The sequence below is a fragment of the Chelonia mydas genome, chromosome 22 (assembly GCF_015237465.2).
Source record: "Chelonia mydas isolate rCheMyd1 chromosome 22, rCheMyd1.pri.v2, whole genome shotgun sequence".
NCBI classification, from domain to species: domain Eukaryota; kingdom Metazoa; phylum Chordata; order Testudines; family Cheloniidae; genus Chelonia; species Chelonia mydas.
In genome coordinates, this window is record NC_051262.2 from 1,601,691 (window position 1) to 1,625,322 (window position 23,632).

The 23,632-nt window shown below is 49.7% G+C and overlaps 1 protein-coding gene across 3 annotated transcripts in view; it reads right to left on the minus strand.

The window, feature by feature from the left end:
• PKNOX2 (PBX/knotted 1 homeobox 2) overlaps nucleotides 1–23,393 on the minus strand; it is a 711,797-nt gene extending 688,404 nt beyond the window's left edge. The window contains exon 1 of one of the 3 annotated variants that reach the window (XM_037882447.2): nucleotides 23,308–23,393. The gene's annotated coding sequence lies outside the window, so the exon portion shown is untranslated. The remainder of the gene's footprint in view (nucleotides 1–23,307) is intronic. The other 2 variants (XM_037882446.2, XM_043534121.1) reach the window with 2 other exon arrangements.
• Between the last annotated feature and the right edge of the window lie 239 nt (nucleotides 23,394–23,632).

Below are 23,632 nucleotides of genomic sequence, written 5' to 3' on the forward strand. Positions count from 1 at the left end.
ACTTAAAAACAGCAGCACAGCTGTGGCTGGTTGGGCGATGTGACGAGCTAGCCCCCAAGTGCACTGGTAGGTTTTCAGACAGGAAAGTACTTGGGGCAGCCACAGCGGCACTGCGAGGGTCAAAGCTCCATCTCCAGTGTAGACAATCCCCTTGGACCTACCCTAGGTAGGAAGCGTTTGCAGGGGCAGATTTTTAAACACTCCCGAGTTAGCTAAAGAAGAAGCAATGCCTGTGTTTGTCTGTCACTCTCAACCATCCGTAATTTGAAGTCACTCGGGAGTGTTCTGGGGGTAAGGTCTCCAGTTTCAACCCCAGAGCTTGATCAGTCAGGCAGTAAAGTCTGTAAAGCCTTTGGGATCCATCTTAAAGATACTGCTATATACACAGCTTGTCATTCTCACTAGGTCTAATGACACTCCTGCATCCTTCCCCTCAGGTCTTTATCCCATGGCTGGGCCTCGGCAGGTAGGTTGAGAGTTCTGGTCCCTAAGGGGGCGGGGAGGCACAATGCTAGCTCATGCTTCCCATTGCCACAGTTTTTAATTGCTTGTGGCTAGAGCTGTCAATTAATCAGTTAACTCACACGCTAACTCAAAAAAATGAATCACGATAAATCGCAGTTTTAATTGCACTGTTAAATAATAGAGTACCAACTGAAATTTATTAAATATTTTGGATGTTTTTCTACATTTTCAAATATATTCATTTCAATTGCAACACAGAATACACAGTGTACAATGTTCACTTTATATTTTTTTATTACTAATATTTGCACTGTAAAAATGATAAAAGAAACAGCATTTTCCAGTTCACCTCATAAGTACTGTACTGCGATCTCTTTATTGTGAAAGTACAACTTACAAATGTAGATTTTTTTTTGTTACATAGCTGCACTCAAAAACAAAACAATGTAAAACTTTAGAGCCTACAAGTCCACTCAGTCCTATTTCTTATTCAGCCAATTGCTAAGACAAACAAGTTCATTTACATTTACGGGAGATAATGCTGCTGGCTTCTTATTAACAATGTCACCTGAAATTGAGAACAGGCATTCACATGGCACTTTTGTAGCTGGCATTGCAGGTATTTACATGCCAGACATGCCAACATTCGTATGCCCCTTCATGCTTCGGCCACCATTCCAGAGGACATGCTTCCAGATATTCCAGATAATTCTCATTAAAAAAAACAATGCGTTAATTAAATTTGTGAACTCCTTGGGGGAGAATAATATGTCTCCTGCTCTGTTCTACCTGCATTCTGCCAAGTATTTCATATTATACCAGTCTCTGATGATGACCTAGCACATGTTGTTTGTTTCAAGAACACTTTCACTGCAGATTTGACAAAACGCAAAGAAGGTACCAATTTGCGATTTCTAAAAACAGCTACAGCACTCGACACAAGATTTAAGAATCTGAAGTGTCTTCCAAAATCTGAGAGGGATGAGGTGTGGAGCATGCTTTCAGAAGTCTTAAAAGAGCAACACTCTGATGCAGAAACTACAGAACCCGAACCACCAAAAAATAAAATCAACCTTCTGCTGGTGGCCTCTGACTCAGATGATGAAAGTGAACATGCGTTGGTCTGCACTGCTTTTGATTGTTATCAAGCAGAACCCATCATCAGCATGGACCATATCCTCTGGAATAGTGGTTGAAGCATGAAGAACATATGAATCTTTAGTGCATCTGGCACATAAATATCTTGCAACACCAGCTACAATGCCTGTTCTCACTTTCAGGTGACATTGTGAACAAGAAGCAGGCAGCATTATCTCCTTCAAATGTAAACAAACTTGTTTGTCTGAGCGATTGACTGAACAAGAAGTAGGACTGAGTGGACTTGTAGGCTCTAACGTTTTACATTGTTTTGTTTTTGAGTGCAGGTTTTTTTGTACATAATTCTACATTTGTAAGTTCAACTTTCATGATAAAGAGATTGCACTATAGTACTTGAATGAGGTGAATTGAAAAATACGATTTCTTTTATTTTTTTACAGCGCAAATATTTCTCAAAAATAAATATAAAGTGAGCGCTGAACACTTTATATTCTGTGTTGTAATTAAAATCAGTATATTTTAAAATATAGAAAACATCCAAAAATATTCAAATAAATGGTATTCTATTATTGTTTAACAGCGCAATTAATCATAATTAATTTAATTGCACGATTAATCGCAATTAATTTTTTAATCGCTTGACAGCCCTACCTGTGGCACTAGAATGAAATCCGAGGCGAGTGAAAAAAATGGCCAGACTAGGTCAGACCAATAGTCCATCTAGGCCAGAGTTCTTTCTTCCAACAGCAGCCAGGGTCGGGTGCTTCAGAGGGAAGGAGCAGAACAAGCAATCACTGAGTGATCCATCCTCTGTCATCCATTCCTAGTTTCTGGCAAACAGAGGCTAGGGATGCTCAGAGCATGGGATTGCATCCCTGGCTAAGAGCCGTTGATGGACCTATCCTCCATGAACTTGCTGGAGGATTCTTTGCACGTTGAAGTCTTTAAACCACGATTTGAGGACTTCAATAGCTCAGACATAGGTGAGAGGTTTTTCGCAGGAGTGGGTGGGTGAGATTCGGTGGCCTGTGTTGTGCAGGAGGTCAGACTAGATGATCATAACGGTCCCTTCTGACCTTAATATCTATGAATTCTTTTTCGAACCCTGTTACAGCTTTGGCCTTCACAACATCCTCTAGAAATGAGTTCCAGAGGTTGACTAAGCACTGTATGAAGAAATACTTCCTTGTGTTTGTTTTAAACCTGCTGCCTATTCATTTCATTGGGTGACCCCCCAGTTCTTGTGTTATGTGAAGGAGTAAATAACACTTCTTTATTCACTTTCTCCACACCATTCATGATTTTATAGACCTCAGTCATATCCCCCCCTTAGTCATCTCAGGAAAACCATACTTGTTTGATACCAGGTAAAATTCAGGGAAGTTTAAACTCAAACAAATTTAAACCATTAATTCTAATGGTGCAGCAGCATCACTTATGTTAATTCTGCCATTGCTACGACAGGAAGCAATTACACATCAGTTTCCTGACTTTGGGTGATGTGACTTTAATGGCCAAAATCCTGTTTTGCGACACATTCTTTAGCAGTTTAGAGTTGTCATGAAATAACACATCATTTGGTAGACATGTTTAAAGTAAAGCTGGGATTTTCAGATCTCAGTATTTCACAGGTGAAAAACCAAAGCAATAGACTGAAAATTGGTAACTGAGCAATTAGATTTAATTATTTTATTGACAGTACAAAGCAGCACATTGTAGCAGCGGAAGGTAGGAGCACCGCCTGTGCTTGCAGAAAAATGTGGGTTTAGTTATAAGTATTTTCATCGTTCTTGCAACACCTTATTACAGTTGAAAGCTACATATATAACATTACTGATGGCACGTTTCTGATCCACTGCAGCTGTATTTCACTACAGCTCCTCACCAACATGGTACTGCAAACCAGGGCATATGATCATGCATTTTCACCATGCCCTCTTCTCTGCTCTGGCTTGTGAAATGCCTGTAATTTAAAGAACATTTATCCGCCTGTAATCCACACATATTCTGGACATTTTAACCAGCCTTGGACAGTAAATTGCAACAAAATGCAGCTTTCAACAGAGGGGCTTTTAGATAACACATGAAGGACAGATTTCCTTTCAGCGGTACAGCTCTGGCACTTACACAAAGATCTAATACGCCTGGCGGCCATACCAAGAGCATCTCTTCTTTTAGTCACTGACATCCCAGTCAAAGAATACTTGTAGAAATTGTGCCAGAATCATAATCCAAGCACAAAGGGAAGAACATTGATACTGTTGTCGCAGAGCCAAATGCAGATCTGATGTAATTACATAGGTGAAATATCACTGGCTTTAGAGCTGCACTTATACAGAGTTTGGATTTGGTCCATCATCTCTAACGTACTTAACTAGAACCCTCTTTCGGAAGCGGAGGTGACACCAACGCAGATGCCCATAGTTATGTGAGGAGAGACACTCAGCATCAGACAACAGCAAAAATATATATATTTTTTAAAGTCACAACAGTTGCTTGGAGACTGCATGGGGTGGAGAGAGAGAGAATTCTGATGGTGACTCTTCCTGCATTTGCCAGAATTTCTGCCACCTGCAGACTTTCAAAGTTTTGATTTGTGTGAAGCAGCAGCATGAATGATGGCCAGTCATCAGAGTGGGGTAAGAACAACACTGTCTAGACTAGAGCACTGGGCAACAGGGTCCTCAGACTACAAGGAACTAGAGTCACAGAAGTTTGAGGTGAAAGACACTTGTGCATCCATCCCACCCCACAGGGTCATGGACCTGTCTCTAATGCACCCTCCATTGTAGTTCTACAGATCCCAAGCAAGAAGACTTTTGCCATTTGCTCTAGGAGATGAAGCCACAGCCTGATCCATTTCACTGTCAGAAAGAGCTTCTTCACGTTCAGAGTGTTGCCAGCGCTCTTGGTGGTGTTTTTCTTGAAGCCCCAGATCCCAGAGCCAGGTGACTACATGAGAAGCTTGGCTTTAACTGAAGAAAAGATACGTTTCTTGCCCTTGTGAGTGTGCAGAAACAAAAGCTTGGAAATGTAGCCCCCAATGGCCCCAGCCATCAGAAAGTAAACACAATAAAAAGCCAAAAGCTTTATTTTGTTTTTTAAATCTCCTGATTTTTAAGTCAATCTCACGATTCTGGGGGGCCTGACGCCTGATTTTTGAACACTTGGGGTTGACAATACTGTGTTCAGCCTGACTTTTCCCTTCTTAATTTCATCTCATTATTCCTAGTGTCGTTGAGAAAGGACCCCAGCCCATCACCATGAGTTCTGCACACCAACGATTCGACTCCCTCAAATCAGGTTCTTCGAATAGAGCTCAAGTGCCCTGTCAATCAGAAAGGGCCTTACGGAAGAGCAGCTCTGACCAAAAGGCAATGGTTGGCCACTATCACCCTGGCAAGCCTTTTTAAAAAAATAATTGCACAGTTCTTTCCAAGGCCTGCACATCTCCATGCTTGCAAATATTTAACAGGTGCTAATTCAAACATTCACAAATCTTAGATCCTAACAAGCTAGCTGACAAATGTTTAATTTAATTCACCAACTTTACTCTGCACAGTGTTAGCTCTGTCTGGGGGACATGGGAGCATGAGGAGTTCCAAAGCACAAACAGCAAGGGAGCCAAGACAACATTCTGATACCATTTACATGACTGTAAATCCAGAGTAACTTCACTGAAGTCAGTGGAGTTTCTCCAGATTTACAGTGCTGTAATGAGATCAGCATGTGCCATTTTCTACCAGGCCGTTGTGCTGCAGAAACGGTGCGGCTCTGACAGGGCTGTTCGGAAGCAGACACGGGCATGCTGTGACCAAAGGCAGCTGTTTCCTACCGGTATTAGAAAGGCTGCTTTCTGCTGGGGATTGCCTTGAGAAACAGCTCAATGGAGACCTCATCAAACTACCTGCTTTTCTGGTGCTGCCCCATCGTGGAAAATCTGTCCGTTCCTTGCAATTACCACCAAGAAAAACCACAGTGCAGCCCTTAGTGACAAAAAGTGGCTTCAAACGTCATCTGACCCATTAACCCCTCCTCTGAACAGGCTGTTTGCAGTGCTCTTGTAGCCATGCTGGTCCCAGAATATTAGTGAGAGGAGGTGGGTGAGGCCATATCTTTTATTGGACCAACTTCTGTTGGTGAAAGACAAGCTTTTGCTCTACACAGAGCTCTTCTTCGGGGGAAAAGCTGTCCGTTATTCTCAGGGACCACAGTTACTTCCTCTCCTTCTTACTGTTATTTTGAGTTGGAATCTTAACAGTCTGACTAATGATGCCATAAAAGAATTTTTTTCTAATTAGAGGGCATTTGTTCTTAACGGGATTCCAATTCCAATTCTCATTAGGGGGAAATCTACTCCCTGTGTACTAATCACATATTTAGTCTCTTCTACAGCTCCGTAAAAGCTCTCCAGGATCAGTCTAATGATCATTACGACCCTCAGTTTGGTGGAGGGTAGTGGCAAACTTACTTGAGAATTGAATTATTCAATCACACATGTGAAATTAGCTTGAACCTAGAGAGCCTAGCTCCAAGCAATTAAAGATGCTCCTGACTTATGCTCACATAACCCTACTGGGGGGTGGTATGAAGGCCAGAAATGTCTCTGTGCTGGTCGCTTAGAAAGGAGTCCCTTATAGCTCAGATCCCAACCCCATACAAGATGTTTTCAGATAATGGGCCAGATCACCCCGACTTCGCCCTCTGACAGATGAGAGAAGTAGAAAACCCGTTACAGTAGCTCAAAAACTGTCCGATGGAGAGGAGGCAAGCCTAAGTAGTAGCCTCTTCACCCCCCTCCTGCTCCACTGTCCCTTGCCCAGTACTGCAGATGCACTTTTGCTAATGTAAATCCTTCTGCAATCCATATGGGACCATCCAGGTTTGGGCGGGGAAGCCACGGGCAGCAGGATGCCAATGGCAGGGGGTTCAAGAAACAGTGCAGAGGAGCCAGCCCCATGCGATACTCCAGGCCTCTGCAGATCTCAAGGTCTGTTCAATCTCTGTTGATCCTGAGACATCAGCCAAGGAAGATCATGGTACCCAGTCACCCCCAAAGGAACTCTGCACGCATGTCCAGAGGGCCTTCCGAGTGCTTTTAGACTTTGTGGGAGTTCTGCAGATGGACATGATCTGGCCCAGTCAGTTATTTTGTCCCACTCGGCCTACGGCTCCAGCAGAAGTCATTCCTCTCTTCTATTTTCAAGCATTCACAAGTGTAGCATGTGCTTTGACACTCCTGCTCCTGCCCTGCTAGTGTCACCAGTGGGCCATAAAGCATAAGCCACCAGCAGGGCAGAGAGCCAAGGGCCAGCATACTCTGGAACATCTTCAGAGGCCATTTAGGAATATGATTTATCGCAGATCTAATAAGCTTTGGTCTCCAGAACCTCAACACAAAGACTCCCCCATGGGGATTAATCTGGAGAATGCTGATCAGTTTCACTATTTAGAAAGCTCCCATGAGGGCCACTGTTACCTCAATTTACAAGCAATTCTTGCTGGTTTCATTTTGGCTGAAAAATAAATGGTGGCAAACCTGCAGCATCACTGTTAACTTCCTAGGGGTGTCCATCCAAAGCAGAGAGCCACAGATTAAACAGACCCTGCTGCTCTATGATAGCAGGCTGTGGCTGTCAAAAGTGTCAGCCGGGATCATCTCTTTAGTCACTACACAAATAGAAAGAACGAGGATCAGCGAGAAGCCCGAATCCCACACTGTGCACGATCCGCACACAGTTGCAATCACAGCCTTTCATATCCTGAAGCAAAATAAGCAGACAGTATAGTTCAGTCTGAACAGTCGTCCTGCGACCAGATGCTACGAGAGCCCCTTTCCTTGTAGTTTGTCAGGATCCCAATCCCAAAGCCCTATTAGGACTGGACCATCCTCGAAGCCCAATTTCAGATGCAGTTGGGTGAACCAGACCATTTGTCAAGTTCTAGTTACTGGCAACATCAGAACACCGCAGAGGATGGTCTCAGACCATTTATCACCATCCCTGTGCTCACGATAAACAATTATGTTCTCTTGCGTTTTACCTGTGAGATGAACTTTAATCTCCCTTGGATTTGGGCAGACGAGTTAGGGCTTCAGGGGCAGCTGAAATATGGTTGCTCCGTTGAAGGAGCGGAGCCATTTTCTGCCCCTGGTCTATTACTCACTGTGAGGCTCTCAGGCCAGCTGCCAGCTTATGCCGAGGCCACTAGGCATCACTGAACATTGAAGAATGCATAGCTGGAACCCCGTCTGACTCACCCATCTGTTAGTATTGATAAAATAGAAATTAGAGTTAAGTGAAGGTGCTCCTAAGGCGACGGGAAAGATTCTCCTGTTGGCATAGTTAATCCACCTCCACGAGGGGCAGTAGCTATGTTGACAGGAAAAGCTCTCCAACTGACATAGCGCTGTCTACACTGGGGGTTAGGTGGGTATAATTACGTCACTCATGGGGTGTGAATTTTTCACACCCCTGAGTGACATAGTTATCCCAATATAATTCTGTAGTGTAGACCTGGCTTCAGGCAATAAATCTTTAGCTAGTATTATAGGATTGGCTACAAGAGTTGTCTTGGGTTTGAGATCTGACCTGGGGTAAGTGACTGATCCTTTGGGACTGGGAATAACTTGGATATTGTTGTGATTTTTGGTGTAAGGGATCATCTATCACCAAAGCAGGCTTGCTCAGGTGGCAAAATAGACCGAAGTGCCTTAGTGACTCCAGGCTAAGGCTGTATCATGCTTTGGAAGTTCACACTTATCACTTGGTTGCTGAAATCTAATTACAGAGCATACAACCTTTTGGGATTTGTGCCCTACTTTGTGCCAGTCTGCCCTGAGGTTGGCACCCATGTTCATGAGCCTCTCCACACAGTGTGACACCCATATCTCACTCAAATGCACAAGGAAATGGGTTTGCTGATTTTCACTTTACCCTTGTGCATATGAAAAAAGAAAAAAAAAATCGTCTCTTTCAAGCAAGTGACTGGGGGGGCAGGAAAAATGGGGAAGGCAACTCAGCAGAAAGAAAAACATGGGTTTTATTTATTTTTCAATTTTTATTGTTCAATTAATCATTGAATTTTATTTATTTTAATTTCAGCAGAGTCTTTGTGGGTAGATTTAGGATCCCAAAACGCTAGGGATCCTAACTGGCTTATAGAACTTTTGTCGCCTCCCCATCAACTCTGACCACGAAGTGCTGTCCTCATGGTAACTATGCACTCGTTTTATATTTTATTTATTTACTGTAAGTGGAAGGAGCTATTGGAGTTCTGACATTGTATAAAAGACAAGAAAAGACTCAGGAAAAAATCAGAGTCCCAGCTCATTTCTTTGTGCTCTAGGATGTTCTCACTCTCTAGAGCAACCTTTCACAGTATTTCTGTTCACCTAAACTTTTGCTCCTTCTATGAAAAAAGAAAGCAACTCCAAAGTTGTTAAATACTGTATTATCAATTCACCTGTCTAGGCAGGAAATTGCCCTCACGTGGGCACAGCCCGCCAGGCACCCTAAGGAGAATTAGAATCATAGAATCATAGACTTTAAGGTCAGAAGGGCCCATTATGATCATCTAGTCTGACCTCCTGCACAATGCAGAATTGGTTTAGCAGCCTCAGCCATGAAGGCTCAGGACAGAGTTTGGAGTCAAAAGGTGGTGAAATTACACACAAAATTATGGATTTATCTAACCTGTGCATTTCCCATCCTCTTACGAATCTGAAACATGGAAGCTGTTTAAACAAGACATCAGGAGGATGTCTGGAGACATTTCATGTGCATTGCCAGAGGCGATCGTTGGGCATTAGATCATTTGATTTTATCAGTCATAGGGATGGATTATTGAGAATTTGCCTCGAGAGGAGTGACATCATCATTGGTCACTGCCAGCTAGCACTGTTGGTCAGATAGCCCACTTCAGCAACATAGCCCTGCACACTGAGCCCTGAAGATCACATTGTCTGCCCATGGACTGGCAGCAGCCACGTGGCCGTCTACAATTAACCTCACTGCACCAAAACAGTAATAACCCTACGGTGCTTTTAGATGCCTGGAATAAAGCCGTGCAATGTGGTCATGGACTTTCGGCGCTGCCGACCTTCCCTGTCTAAGCGCATTGTTGTTGTTGTATATTTTTCTAGATATTGCAGCAGTGCAGGGGTAAGTGTCACACTCTGGTTTTATGACCAGTTGGGGCAATGTAGAATTAGACCATTATCAGTATTGCACATCAATGTAAAAATAAAACCCAAACTTTGTTCAGATGAGAAGCAGTCCCAATTGTAGAGGCACTAGTGCACACCGTTCTGAAACTTACCACGTACCCCCTGAACTCTGACGACATGACAACAATACATTAACTCTTAGGGGCAGCAAACGTCCAGAAGAGACCAACAGTAAGTGCGATCACGCAGGGAAAAAATCACCAGAGACTCGGTCTGTACGTTATGGGACTGATTCTTCTCCCACAAGGGTCCATGGCAGTATTTCCACTGACTTCCCAGGTGCAGAGCCAGCCCTGAAGACAGTCCCCTCTGGATAGCTGTTAGTGCTCCACGACCCAAAGTTCAAATAAAAGGCCGCTAGGCCCCTGCCTTCTAAAATCTAAAATGCTGCTGCTATCTTTTTAGGACAAAAATCACCACGTGTAACAAGTCTTTAGAGTCCATTCCTGCCATCCTTACTCACACGGAGCAGCACTGTACCTTCAGCCCCAAGCACTCCGCTCAATTAAAATGGGCTCATAACAGAGGAAGGGTGAGGAAGGGTGGCAGAATCAGGTCCTTCAAAATTGTATCCAGCCTACTCTATTGTTCAGTAAAACTGTAACGACATGAGAAATTGGTGAGAGAGCACGTGGAACACTGGGAACAGGAGAACCAGATGCCTCCAAGTTGGAATAGAGGTTTAGCACTTGACAACTTATATTGCAGTGCACATTTGCCACCAAGGGTTTAGGTAAGAAATAAGAACAAAGCTAACAACTAACTCAATCAAATTGCCCTGTTTTCCTGCAGGTGTCTTCAGCTTGAGTTTTGCCATGGAGCAGAGTGCATTGAAATAAAGGAATCAAGTTGTAATCCCCAATTATCAGCCATGGGTAAGATCAAGGCCTGGTCTACACTGCGGGGGATCTTACGCAACTTCAGCTATGGGAATCATGTAGCTGAAGTCGACGTATTTAGATCTACTTACTATGGTGTCTTCACTGGGGTAAGTCGACGGCTGATGCTCTCCCATCAACTATGCCTGCGCCTCTTGCCCTGCTGGAGTACCGGAGTTGATGGGAGAGCTCTCGGCGGTCAATACCCCCGCTGGATCGATCGCTGCCCATCAATCCAGCGGGTACTGTAGACAAGCCCTAAGAGAGTCACACACAACAGCTTGTATTTCCCAGGGAATGGTAGCGAGGGAGACATCACCACCAGTTCACTTCATGTTTCTTGACTTTCCAAGAGAAAAAGAGAACTCCTCTGCTCCATCAGACAAAACGAAATGGCTCCATTTCAGAGACTTCTGAACTCCTATTTCAAGATATAGCTCTCCTGCTGCCAGTGCACCTAGAAACCACTGAGCAATCAGAAAGTTCACTGGCAAGGCAAGGCAAGCGCAGGAATGGGGAGGTGCCAATACACTTGGGTGTTTTTGGCTTGTAACTCACTCAGAGCCATTAACAGTGAGTGAACTTCTCCTAACACAAACTGACCCAAACAGAGCCATTAGATGTGAGCACATGAGGCCAATCGGCATCTTCTAGGAAGAGTTTAGGGATTGAGCAAGATTTGTCTTTGAAGCCAAAAGATAACTGTATAGTGTCCCAGGAAGAGAAGCACTCACAGTCTGATGATACAGTTCAAAGGAGTCACTACAGAGTTTGCCAGAAAAAATAGAAACCTCAAGCCAGGTTGTGTTTCAAAACCAAACAAAATCTAAAGCACTCAGGGTTATGCACAAAGTTACCCAATTTATTGGCAAAAAGTCTCTAAAAAGAAAACTGCCATTTTGCTCAGTGCAACCTGCTCTGAAAGGTCAGGTGGTAAAACATTCATCTAACAATGACCAGAATGTCTTTACCTGTATACAGCACCCTTCATCCTAGGAGATCCCAAGCTACATGACAGACCATGGCCAATTTCTGCCTTCCGTTACCCATGTCATTTGGTGCCGCTGTCGTGCTAGACAAGATTCAAACTCAAGGCCCTGACCCCTTGTGGCCATTAAGTCTCTCATGGCACATCCCACAAAAACAGGAGTCTGAACTCCATATTCTGGCTCCATTCCACCATCACCTTCTGCCTTCCTACTTCCCTCAGCAGCTGGAATGGAAGAAGTTATTCTTCACTTCCCCTCCTGAAAAATGGTTACAGTGCTGCTGGCATAGGGTGCTGCCTTCCTCTCCAGAAGTGACAAGTGAGCAATACCTACATAAACACACCCCAGGCCAAACTCTGCTCTCAGCTGGAGATAGGAAAACTCACCCACCCCTGGAATGCAGCCATGTCTAAGGTGGAAGGGGGCAGCAAGCCTAGGTCAGGACTATACCCACTCTTTTAGCGGGGGAAGTGGAGAGTCCCTTGAAACTGCAGAGGGAATGTAGTTGATTAACTCCAGCTGGAATGTGGAGTTAATATCCCTACCAGTGTGAAAAGCACCAGAAGGGTATCAATGGCCACAGCGGCCAGGGCCTTGGTTTTAAGTCCCTTTGGGAAGATGGCACTCACACCGGGCCCAACACTGTGCAGGGGAGTGACTCATTATGGACTCAGACAGAAGACTGACACAAGATGAAATTCAATGTTAATAAATGCAAAGTAATGCACACTGGAAAACATAATCCCAACTATATATAAAATGATGGGGTCTAAATTAGCTGTTACCACTTAAGAAAGAGTCATTGTGGTCAGTTCTCCGAAAACATCCACTCAATGTGCAGAGGAAGTCAAAAAAGCAAACAATGTAGGCAATCATTAAGAAAGGGATAGATAATAAGACAGAAAATATCATATTGCCTCTATATAAATCCATGGCATGCCCACATCTTGAATACTGCATGCAGATGTGGTCGTACCATCTCAAAAAAGATATATTGAAATTGGAAAAGGTTCAGAAAAGGGCAACAAAAATTATTAGGGGTATGGAATGGCTTCTGTATGAGGAGCAATTAATAAGATTGGGACTTTTCAGCTTGGAAAGAGATGACTAAGGGGATATGATAGAGGTCTATAAAATCATGACTGGTGTGGAGAAAGTAAATAAGGAAGTGTTATTTACTCATTCTAATACTCACAAGAACTAGAGGTCACCAAATGAAATTAATAGGTAGCAGGTTTAAAACAAACAAAAGGAAGGTTTTTTTCCACACAATGCACAGTCAACCTGTGGAACTCCTTGCCAAAGGATGTTGTGAAGGTCAAGACTATAACAGGGTTCAAAATACAACTAGATAAGTTCGGAGGATAGGTCCATCAATGGCTATTAGCCAGGCTGGGCAGGGATGGTGTCCCTAGCCTCTGTTTGACAGAAGCTGTGAATGGGTGACGGGATGGATCACTTGATGATTCTGTTCTGTTCATTCCCTCTGGGGCACCTGGTATTGGCCACTGTCGAGACAGTATACTGGGCTAGACAGACCTTTGGTCTGACCCAGTATGGCCATTCTTATATACTGAATCACTAGCTGTCCCTCAGTTTCCTATCCAAGTACAAAGCAGACTCAACTCTGCTTAGCATTGCAGATCTGTGGAATGTGCTTGATAATAAACGGCCATGTCATGCCTCTGCTTGCCCTGAGGGCTGCTAAACTCCTTCCAGATGATAGCCTTTCACAAAGGCCAATCTCACCCAGTAGAGCCGCACTCCAGGATTACACGGCCATTGTTCAGCCAAAAGCCAGCCCTACATTTGGGACTAAATTTAAGTGGCTTTTGTTAATTCAGGGTACTTTTCTCCGCTCTCAGAACACACACTGGGCTCCAAAAATGATTTTCTTGTCTGTGAGATTTCCTTACAGTGATTGTTACTTAATAAGGAAATGCATTACCTGAAGCATATTTATGTTTGTGCCTAGAGATTGCTGTGTCTAGATAACCTTATAGACCATCCCATAATGAATTATCCCTCAAATTCTTTGCAAAAATGTCCACTATCACCACTATTGGCCAATACTGCGCACTGAGATGGTGGCCTATAGTGGTGTATGTAATAGGGTCAGCGGTGTTGTATACCTAGGGTTGGCAGATCTTGCACAGAGAGACACTTAAGCAGTGTAGTGCCACATCAATATTTTTAAATTCAGTAATTAGCATTATTGCTTCCAAGCAATCAGGAATTTAATTGCTTCCAAATACGGAATTTTAGAGACTTCTGTATCGCACCATTATGCAGTAAGAGTGGTAGGGGTTGGTGGCACATACCAGGGATGTCAGAGTGAGAAGCATCTCAAACTTACTAACTGACTATGTTCACTCACATAAGCGGTCATGCCATACACTAGCAGGGACATGACCCAAGGTAAGTGTCATAAGAATCCAAAACTAGGGGTCACCAAATGAAATTAATAGGCAGCAGGTTTAAAATAAACAAAAGGAAGGTTTTTTCCCCATACAACGCACAGTCAAACTGTGGAACTCCTCGCCTTCGTTGTGAAGGCCAAGACTATAATAGGGTTCAAAAAAGAACTAGATAAGTTCATGGAGGACAGCAGTGATGTGTTGGCTCCTAGCCACTCATTCTCTCCCTCTGGTGGAGTAAGCATCCCTGTGCGTCTTTCTCCCCAGAGCTTCCCCCTCCTCTGCTCTGATTTTCTAACTCCTCCCACAGGTCAGTTGTCTCAATATGTGACTGAATGAGGAGCATTGGTGAGATCAGCACTCTGCTTCCACTCCCAATGCCTTAGCTCGCTCTAACAGAGCTGGGGGGAGGGAAAATGGGTCCCGTGAGCTCAGGCAAAACACTGACCAACAAGCTTCCTATAATCTGCCCAGCAGAGAGAGGACATCACACTGCAGGGCAAGGAAAAACCTTTCTGTAGATCCCTATGCAGACTGGCTACAGGATCACAAGCAGCACTGAGCCCTGTTCGTTGCTGTAGGGATGTGCAGCTGGAAAGAGTCACAAACCTGCAGGATGCTCTTGAGATCTACATCTTGTAGATGGACTTCTACATTAGCTGGTAAATGTGAAGTGCATTTAGCCAGACTGCTTCCTCCTGCCTGCCCATGTGCAGATGCTGCTCCAGCCAACGTTAGCATTAATTTCTGCTCAGAGTTTTGGATTCTACTTTTCCTGATGGTATCATGCCTCAGAGTGTTAAATTTTATGGTCCTACCCACTTTTGATCAAGCCCCATCGCTGTTTTGTCACTCTCCCACCACAAACCTGGACACGCTGCACCAGCAGAGCTGAATGTGCTGTGGGAGTTGCTGCCAGGCCCTTAACCAGGTAAGTGACACTCAGGAATCTGTAATGTGGGGGTCAGTTAATGACGACTGTCATTTCTCACGACTTTTGCTGGTGACCGCATTGCTAAGTGAGAGGCCAGTAGAGCAGCCCAACAAGGGACTAAAAACGAAAACCTCTAACCTGGATCAGCGTTAATAAAAGAGAACAACAGGGTCTAAAATTTGCCATTTAGAAAAGAGCATCTGACTTTAATCAGTATTATAGCAAGTTAGAAGCTTCTGCTTGGCTACCAGAGTGGAAAATGATGAGAGTTCTAACGAGCTCTCAGTCCCCACTTTTCAGCTCAGTGATGCCAATGGGAATTCTCTTGAGTGTTCAACACATTTCACCCACTGGGGCCAAACCTCACTTCAGGGCAATCTCTGCAGGCTGCTCATGTGCTCTATGGGGAGAGGGGCACCACACCCGGTGGTGCTGGAACCGGGGAGGCCAGGGGGGTGTGATAAATGAAGGAGGGGTAGCTCCCTTTTATGGACACCCAACCAGCCAGTTAGCTACAAAATCCCTCTTGGTAGCTGTTCTCTGCTTGCTTTACCTGTAAAGGGTTAAAAGTCCCCAAGGTAATGAAAAGGAAGTGGGCACCTGACCAAAAGAGCCAATGGGAAGGTAGAACTTTTTAAAATTGGGAAAGAAACTTTCCCTTTGTCTGTTATTCTCTCTGGGCTACAGGGACAGGGAGCAGCAATGCTGTAAGCAGGAATGCTGTGTAAGGTTTGAACCAGGTATGAAAAATTATCTTCCATACCTAGAAGGAATCATTGGGACAGGGAATGTTTAGATAGAATCAGGTTTATTTCTTTATTTTGGCTTGTGGAGCTCCTCTGTGCTAACCCCAGATACTTTTGTTTGTTTGTAACCTTTAAACTGAACCCGCAAGAAAGCTATTTTGGGTGCTTGATTTTGGAATTGCTCTTTTAAAATCTAACAAAAGCCTAAGTTCCAGATGTATTTTCTTCCTTTTTGTTTTTAATAAAAATTTACCTTTTTTTAAGAACAGGATTGGATTTTTGGTGTCCTAAGAGGTTTGTGCACATATTGTTTAATTAACTGGTGGCAACAGCTAATTTCCTTTGTTTTCTTTCTCAGCTCTTCCCCGGAAGGGGGTGAAAGGGCTTGAGGGTACCCCACAGGGAGGAATTCCCAAGTGCTCCTTCCTGGGTTCAAGGGGGTTTTTTTGCATTTGGGTGGTGGCAGCATTTACCAAGCCAAGGTCAGAGAAAAGCTGTAACCTTGGGAGTTTAATACCAGCCTGGAGTGGCCAGTATTAATTTTTAAAATCCTTGCGGGCCCCCACCTTCTGCACTCGAAGTGCCAGAGTGGGGATTCAGCCTTGACAAGGGGCCACAGCCCTCCCACTTTTCACTGGGGCGGACCCCACCCCCTTCCCATCCTCTTCGCCCTGAGGCCCCACCCCAAGCCAGGCCAGCATGGAGCCCAGCCGGGGAGCCCAAGCAGTTTTGGGAGTCATGTGGACCCTCCACCGGCCTGCAGTGGGGGGAGGGCTGAGAGCAGCCCCCGCCCATGCCCTGCCCCCCAGGCTCCCGGCCCCGCCCAGGGCAGGTGGAGGGTCCAAACCAGCTCCCGCACCTGCCTGCGCAGCTCTCCTCGACCCGGCCCAGCTGGGGAGGGCTCAGGGGCTCGGCGCCACGGCCCCGCCATGGTAAGCGCTGCGCAGACAGCTGTGGGAAGCTGTGACATGGACCCTCCACCTGCCCTGGCCGGGGCCCAGGGGGTGGGGACATGGGCAGGAGGCTGCTTTTGGCCCCACCCTCACCCCAGGCGAGGAGGAAGCGGGCTCCCCAGCCCCACTCTGGCTTGGCTGGGGATGGGGCCTGGGGGGGGGGGCACTTTTGGGAAGGCTCTGACACCCTTGGCCACACTCTGGGCAGAGGACGCCACGCCCCCTCACGCCTGCCAACTGGAGCAGCCGTAAAAGGGAGTAGCCCAGCTCAGTCTGGACTGATCACTGAGGTGGGAGGATGCATGTTGCAGTTGCCTATCTGAGATCATGGAGGCCAAACCCTCCAAGGTCCGGACAGACACGCGGCTACTGCTTAACACGCAGGGAACACTGGAACTGGTGGGAGCTTCACAGGCCGGAGACCCAGAGACCACGCCACTAGAAGACACAGTAGGAAGTAGCCTGGGGGACTAGACATGGATCCAGCTGGAGGACTGGGAACTAAATCAGTGTGTTTTGGTCGGATCTCTGCTGACCCAGAAGTGAGTACACTGACTGCTGACAGGGCCCTGGGCTGGGACCTGGTGGAGTAGCGAGGGCCTGTGTCCCCCTACCCTGGCCACTCTCCCCCCCACCGGGTGGTGGCCTATCCCCTCACTGACCATCAGGCTGCATCACCCTATGAGAGAGCTGAGCCACACAGCCCTGTAAGGGAGGGCAACTGTATTGATTCTGGCCACTAGGCCACACAGCCCTGAGGCTAAGGGTGGTCAGGCGGACTCAGCCACACACCCTTTTCACCACCCCAAAGGGGGATGGAGTATACTTGCCCCATGACACCCTCCTGCTGCCAAAAACTCACAAGGAGAGGATTCCAGCTCAGGGACGCCAGACAGCCAAGACTCCTATCCTTTCTGCTTTAAAGAGCTCAATTTTCAGATTCGGGTAATTCAGCCCTTTCTGAAAATCCAGCACCTTTAAGGCAACCCAAGTCAGGGGCCCAGAATTGCTGATCACTGGAATATCTTGGCCTGGGGCTCCTGGAGCTCTTTGACACCATGTGCTAAAGCTGCCAATGCTGATGCTACCAGTTCCACAATTAATATCTTTTAAAATGAGACTTTAAACAACTAAATTTTCACCCTGAGTGCTGGATCTCAGCCAGGGGACTTCAGTGAAATGGGTCATTTCCTGCTCCTTCTTCCTGATTTTCTGCTATGAAGAGGAAAAGTCACCATAAGATTTTTCAAAGCCAGGTGACTCTCTCTTTAGCTTGTCATTATCCAGAAACCCTTTGTCCAATTCACCTCAATGTGTGCAATTGTTTTGTGTGTCAGCCTACGAATTCTGAGGCCAATTTGACATTGTGATTTTTAAGAGAACGGGGAAAAAGAGTCAGACTCTGGCTCATAATGGAAATTCAACTGCAACCTTAACTGTGCAGTGCCTGCTGTCACCCCACAATGAGTCCCACACACTTATCAGTGTTATTTAATGCAGGGAATCCCCGTTTAAAGTCAACTGTAAAAATAGTAAAAAGTAAAACCTACAGGTCAGATAAATGTAAGGAGGCAGTTCAAGCTAATGGCTAGAGAATAAAGCATGTTCAATAAGGTCAGAAAGTGAAACTGAATGTGTGAATATATGCAGACAGATAAACAAATTAAAGGTCTTTGTGATTCATATGTAAAAGCCAGTTCTGAGGTCACAACCCCCTCTAGTAAAAACAATCACAAAAAGTCCAACTGAAATGTGCTTTATAGCAGCACCAACCATTTCAGAACTTGCTATTGTAGTGCTTTCAAAGTCAATTTTATTATTTACAACAGCAAAGCTGTTCCACCCCACATTTAAAATCTATTCTGACTCTCACAAGGCTTGTCAGAGACAGCTGCCTTCCCCCACATTCCAGCCAAAAATAATAACAGAACAGAGCTGTTTGGAGGAGACTTAATCTAATCTTCATTGCTTCAGTTTTAAAATATCCTGCTTGGTTTAGGGTTTCTTGTTACATGGAGGGATGTGTTTTTAGTGAGATAGATCTTAGCTGAAAGGCCCTTCATAGAAGCTTCATGTAACTAGAAACCATGGAAGGCCAACTCTGCTGCAACCTAAACAAAAGCCTCCGGGAGACATAGCTTTAAGCAAACTGCACTGAAGTTGAACTTTTACAAGGGTTGGTGTTAGTGCCGCTGTGGTTTTGTTTAATTTAAACTCTGCAGCAAACCTGGATCTCAGCTACTCTAGATTGTCTCTGGTATAATATAAAATATTTTTTAAAAACTCTAGTTATTCTGGATTTGCCCTGATGGAAGGGGGACCAGACTCTGGCTGGTGTGCTAATACATGATGCATCCGATGAAGTGAGCTGTAGCTCACGAAAGCTTATGCTCAAATAAATTGGTTAGTCTCTAAGGTGCCACAAGTCCTCCTGTTCTTTTTACATGACGCCAGCATTTTCTGTGTCTTCAGCGAGATAACCTAATGCAATGACACACTCAGTAAGAAAGGACTCTCAGTCTTCCGCAGGAAACAGAACACAAGGGGGTAAAGAAAGCAAAATGCAGGGGGCTCCTCTGCACTACTTGTGAAAACTCAAGATTGAGTAAGGTCTGAAGTGAGACTTCAGAGACAGCACCAGAGCAGTAAATCCAGGTCTTCCAGAGATTTCCACAAATGCCTCCCATTCACACTTGCTAACACAGGCTTGCAGGCGAAAGGGCATGATTTTGAATATTGCTTCATTACAATATTCTAGGTCAATTCAGCTGGTATGTAACACACCAAGTAAGCCCCATGATCAACACAGTTGTGAATCCTGGACTAGCACCTAAACCAGCCATCATTCCTAATTACCTGGCAAGGGCCCTGTGCGCACAGAATTGTCAAATCGATTTGAAAAGGTCCATTTCAAATCTCAGAATCCAGAGAGTCTGGAGCTGAGGTCCTTAGCCCCAGCACCCCGCCCCCCCCCCCCCCCCCCGGAACAATGGGAACAGTCCGGGCACCAGCACTCAAACAAAGAGGTGTCCTGTAGTCCCTCCCCCCACCAGTCTCACTCCCACTTTCTCCTACACCAGGTGACATGTTTTGACAACTTTGCTGTCAGCAAAGCACTGCAGCCCCTCCCACGGTTCAATCTGCAGGCCGACAGCGGAAAGCGCTTGGGGAAGCCAGGCAAAGGGCAAGTCTGTGCGTGGGTTTGATTTTGCGGACTTTCCATATGCCTTTCCCTGTCTTCCTCCAGTCCCTCTTTCTGGAACCTGCTCTGCATTACACTTAATCCACACACTTTCCTTCCTGTCCCTGGCACGTCCCTTCGGGCTCTGAACCTCCAGCAACTGCATCGCTCACATACATGTCTCAGCAGCCCCGTGCATCCCGGCGTGGAAAAGAAACCGCTACTGCTCGGCCTCTTTCACTCGGGAGACAGCCAGAGCCATCCAAAACCCAGGGCAGGCGGAAAAGCGGGGGAGACAAAGGAGCAGAAGGCGGTCTTGGAAAGGCAAAGGTGTGCTTAGGAGAAGGACCCTTGGCCCCATCTATTCTCGCCGTAGCCCCGTTTGAAGATTCGTCTCGCGCGTCACTGACCACAGAGATGGGTAAAACCGAAGCCATGGTTTGGTTAAAGTTGAATTTGTCTCTCACCTTCCCCGGCGCTTGCCCCCTCTTGGCGCTCCCTAGCCGCGCACCCCCCGAACTGCCCTCTGTCCCCTTTGTTCCTGAGCACGGCCGAAGCGAACACGCAGGCTCCAGCGCGTTTGGGCCCGGACCGGGGCACAGCGCCAGGCGGGACCCTTTGAGCCGGAGCCGGCACCGTCCCGCCCACTCCCGACGGCCGCGGGAGTTGTCTCGGCAGCACTTCAAGCCTGTGGGACCTGCCAGGCTCAGGGCAGGGGTTCCCCCGATCCCATCACTGGCGTCGGACAGTCCTGCCGCTGAACTTCCCGGCTAGAGGGTCAGTTACAGCCAAACGCCGCGGCGTGGGCAGGCTTCGCGCTCGCCGAGTGAGCGCGGGTGGGCGGGGGGTGCAGGCACGCAGGGCAGCCGCCGCTCCCGTGTCAGGGGACGGTCAAATCCTTGCAGCCGAGCGCTCTGGTGCGAAGAGCGAGGCTACGAACAGCCCCCGGCCTGGCGCGCGTCGGGGGAGCCGAGAGTGGGAGCGGACGCTCGGCCAAGCTTTGCCCTCGCTCGCCCGGGAGAATGGGATCGGGCCCCTCGGACCCGCGCCCTTCCCGCACTAACGGGGCCGCTGCCGCCCCAGGAACAGCGATTTCACTCACCCTTCGGGTTTGCGGCGCGCACCCCGCGCCAAGCCAGACGCCGGCCGGGACAAAGCCACGGCGATGGGAGAGCTGCGAACAGCTCCCAGCCAAGGGCTCCGAGTCCCTCCCCGCCGAGCCGAGCGCGGCGGGCAGAGCAGGGTCCGGGGCGGGCACAGCGGGCAGCCACAGCCGCTCCCGCCGGTCCGCAGCGCGTAGCGCCCAGCCTGGGCTCCGCTCAGCGCCGCTCCAGCCGGTCCGCAGCGCGTAGCGCCCAGCCTGGGCTCCGCTCAGCGCCGCTCCAGCCGAGAGCAGCGACCCGCAAGCGACACGGGCCTGACGGCGAGACGGCGCCTGGCGGAGCTTCCTCCTCTCGCCCACACGGAGACCCCTGTGCCCGCCGGGCACGGCCCGGGCACCCAGCCCGGCAAGAGGCGCTGCTCCCCGCCTGCCCCGCTCCACGGAGCCCCAAGCACCGCCAGCCCCAAGCCCAGGGCTCCGCACAGCGCCCGCCGGCGGGATCGGGCCCGCGGTGCCCGGGGCAGCTCGCAGGAGGCTCGCCAAGGGAGACCATCGCAGTGGAGCGCCCCAGCTGCGCGGCCAGCCCCTACACGCGGCGCTGCGGCGCCCACCAGCCCGGCTCCCGCGGGCTTTGGCTTGCAGCGAGCCCGGAGCAGCCGCCGTGCGGGCGAGTCCGCGTCTCCCTGCCCGCCGCGCTGCCGAGCCCAGCCAGTCCCTGGGGGCGCCGAGCTTGGCGCTGCGCTCCGCCTGCCCGGGCTTCGGCCGCCGCGATTTCTCCTCGGCTCGCGGCCCAGCTCCGGCAGCCTCGCCGGCTGGAGCCAGGAGCCGGCCACGCCGCCGCTGGGGCTGGTCCGGCCAGCCCCCTGTGCCCTTCCCTCCGCTGGGTGAACGGAGCTCCCGGGGCAGCGGTGCCAGGCCCGGGTGGCGTGTGACTAGGGCGGGACAGCGGAGCCGCGAGCAACCAGCCGCCCGGGGAGAATAGCGGGCTCGGCCCAGTTCCTGCCCGGTCCCCGGGCTCTCCCCTCCCGGACGGCACTGACCCTTGGGGGCCGCCGGCGCAGGAGCTCCGGGTCCGCACCCCATCGCAGTGGGGTAGCGCTGGGAGCGCAGCGCGGCGGGGCTGCCCCGAAACCCTCCCCTCAACCCGCTCCCGCAACCCCCGCCAGTAGCTCGGCTCCCGCAACCCGCACAAACTCCGCACCCCCGGGCCCAGAGCGGCGGGTCCGGGCAGCCCATCCGCCGCTGCCCGGGGGCCCAGGCCGGGGTTCGGAGCTGCGCCTCCCGCAGCTTGCTCTCCGCATGCCCAGCCGGCCCCCATCGCCGCCGCTCCGCCAGGCACTGTCCCGCCGCTACTCCCCAGCTTGGCCCGCGGAGGGAGCCGGGCCCCACGGCGCAGCCTGCCCAGCTACCGGCACCGAAACCCGGCCAGGGGGAGGGAGTCAAGCGCAGAAACAGCCGGTCCTGCCCTCTGCCCCTCAGCCAGCGACCGCTCCTGCCCCGCGCCTCACCCGCACCCCCTGCCCTCCACCGCTCACCGACCGCGCACCCCCTGCCCTTCCAGCCCCCACCGATCCCGCATCGACCCCGCACCCCCTGCCCCTCCAGCCGCACCGGTCCCGCACCCCCTGCCCCTCCAGCCGGCATCCCCTGTGCCTCCAGCCCACACTAGCCTCGAATCCCCTGCCCCTCCAGCCCGCATCGACCCCGCACCCCCTGCCCCCCCAGCCCGCATCGACCCCGCACCCCCTGCCCCTCCAGCCCCCTTCTACCCTCACCCTCTGCCCCTCCAGCCCGCATCGACCCCGCACCCCCTGCCCCTCCAGCCCGCATCGACCCCGCACCCCCTGCCCCCCCAGCCCCCTTCTACCCTCACCCCCTGCCCCTCCAGCCCCCATCGACCCCGCACCCCCTGCCCCTCCAGCCCCCATCGACCCCGCACCCCCTGCCCTCCCCCGCTCACCGACCCCGCACCCCCTGCCCCTCCAGCCCGCATCGACCCCGCACCCCCTGCCCCTCCAGCCCCCATCGACCCCGCACCCCCTGCCCTCCCCCGCTCACCGACCCCGCACCCCCCTGCCCCTCCAGCCCGCATCGACCCCGCCGCGCCCGCCTTCTGCCCTGCACAGCACCCGCCAACCCCCACTTGCGGGGTTACCCACCAGCGCCCCCCGCCCCCCGCCCGCGCCTGCCCCGCAGCGCCTCTCCCCAGCCTGGCGGCGCGGCCGGCTCCCTCGCCGGCATCCGCTGCCCGCAGCCGGGTCCCTGCCCGCTCCGCCCGCCCCCGGGTGCGCGCTGCCCGCGCTGAATGACAGCTTACCTGCCCGCCAATCTTCATCACACTGACACCGGCCGCGCCGCGCAGCCTATACTCACCGCCCGCCGCCGCGCGTCACGGCCCCGCCCGCCCCGCCCCGCGCCGGCTGCCGCCGGGCTCCCTCTAGCGGGCCGGCCTGGCTGGCTCCGGGCTGCCGGCCGCTTCTCCCGGCCCTCCGCCCACGCACTCCCCAGGCCTGCGACACAGCGGCCCGGCTGGGAGACCCCCGGGGCTGGGGCTTGAAAACACGTTAGCAGCGGGACAGGGCAGTGCCGGGGCTCAAGCTCCACAGGGCCTTTTCTTTGGTTTCCTATTAACTCCTTTCAAA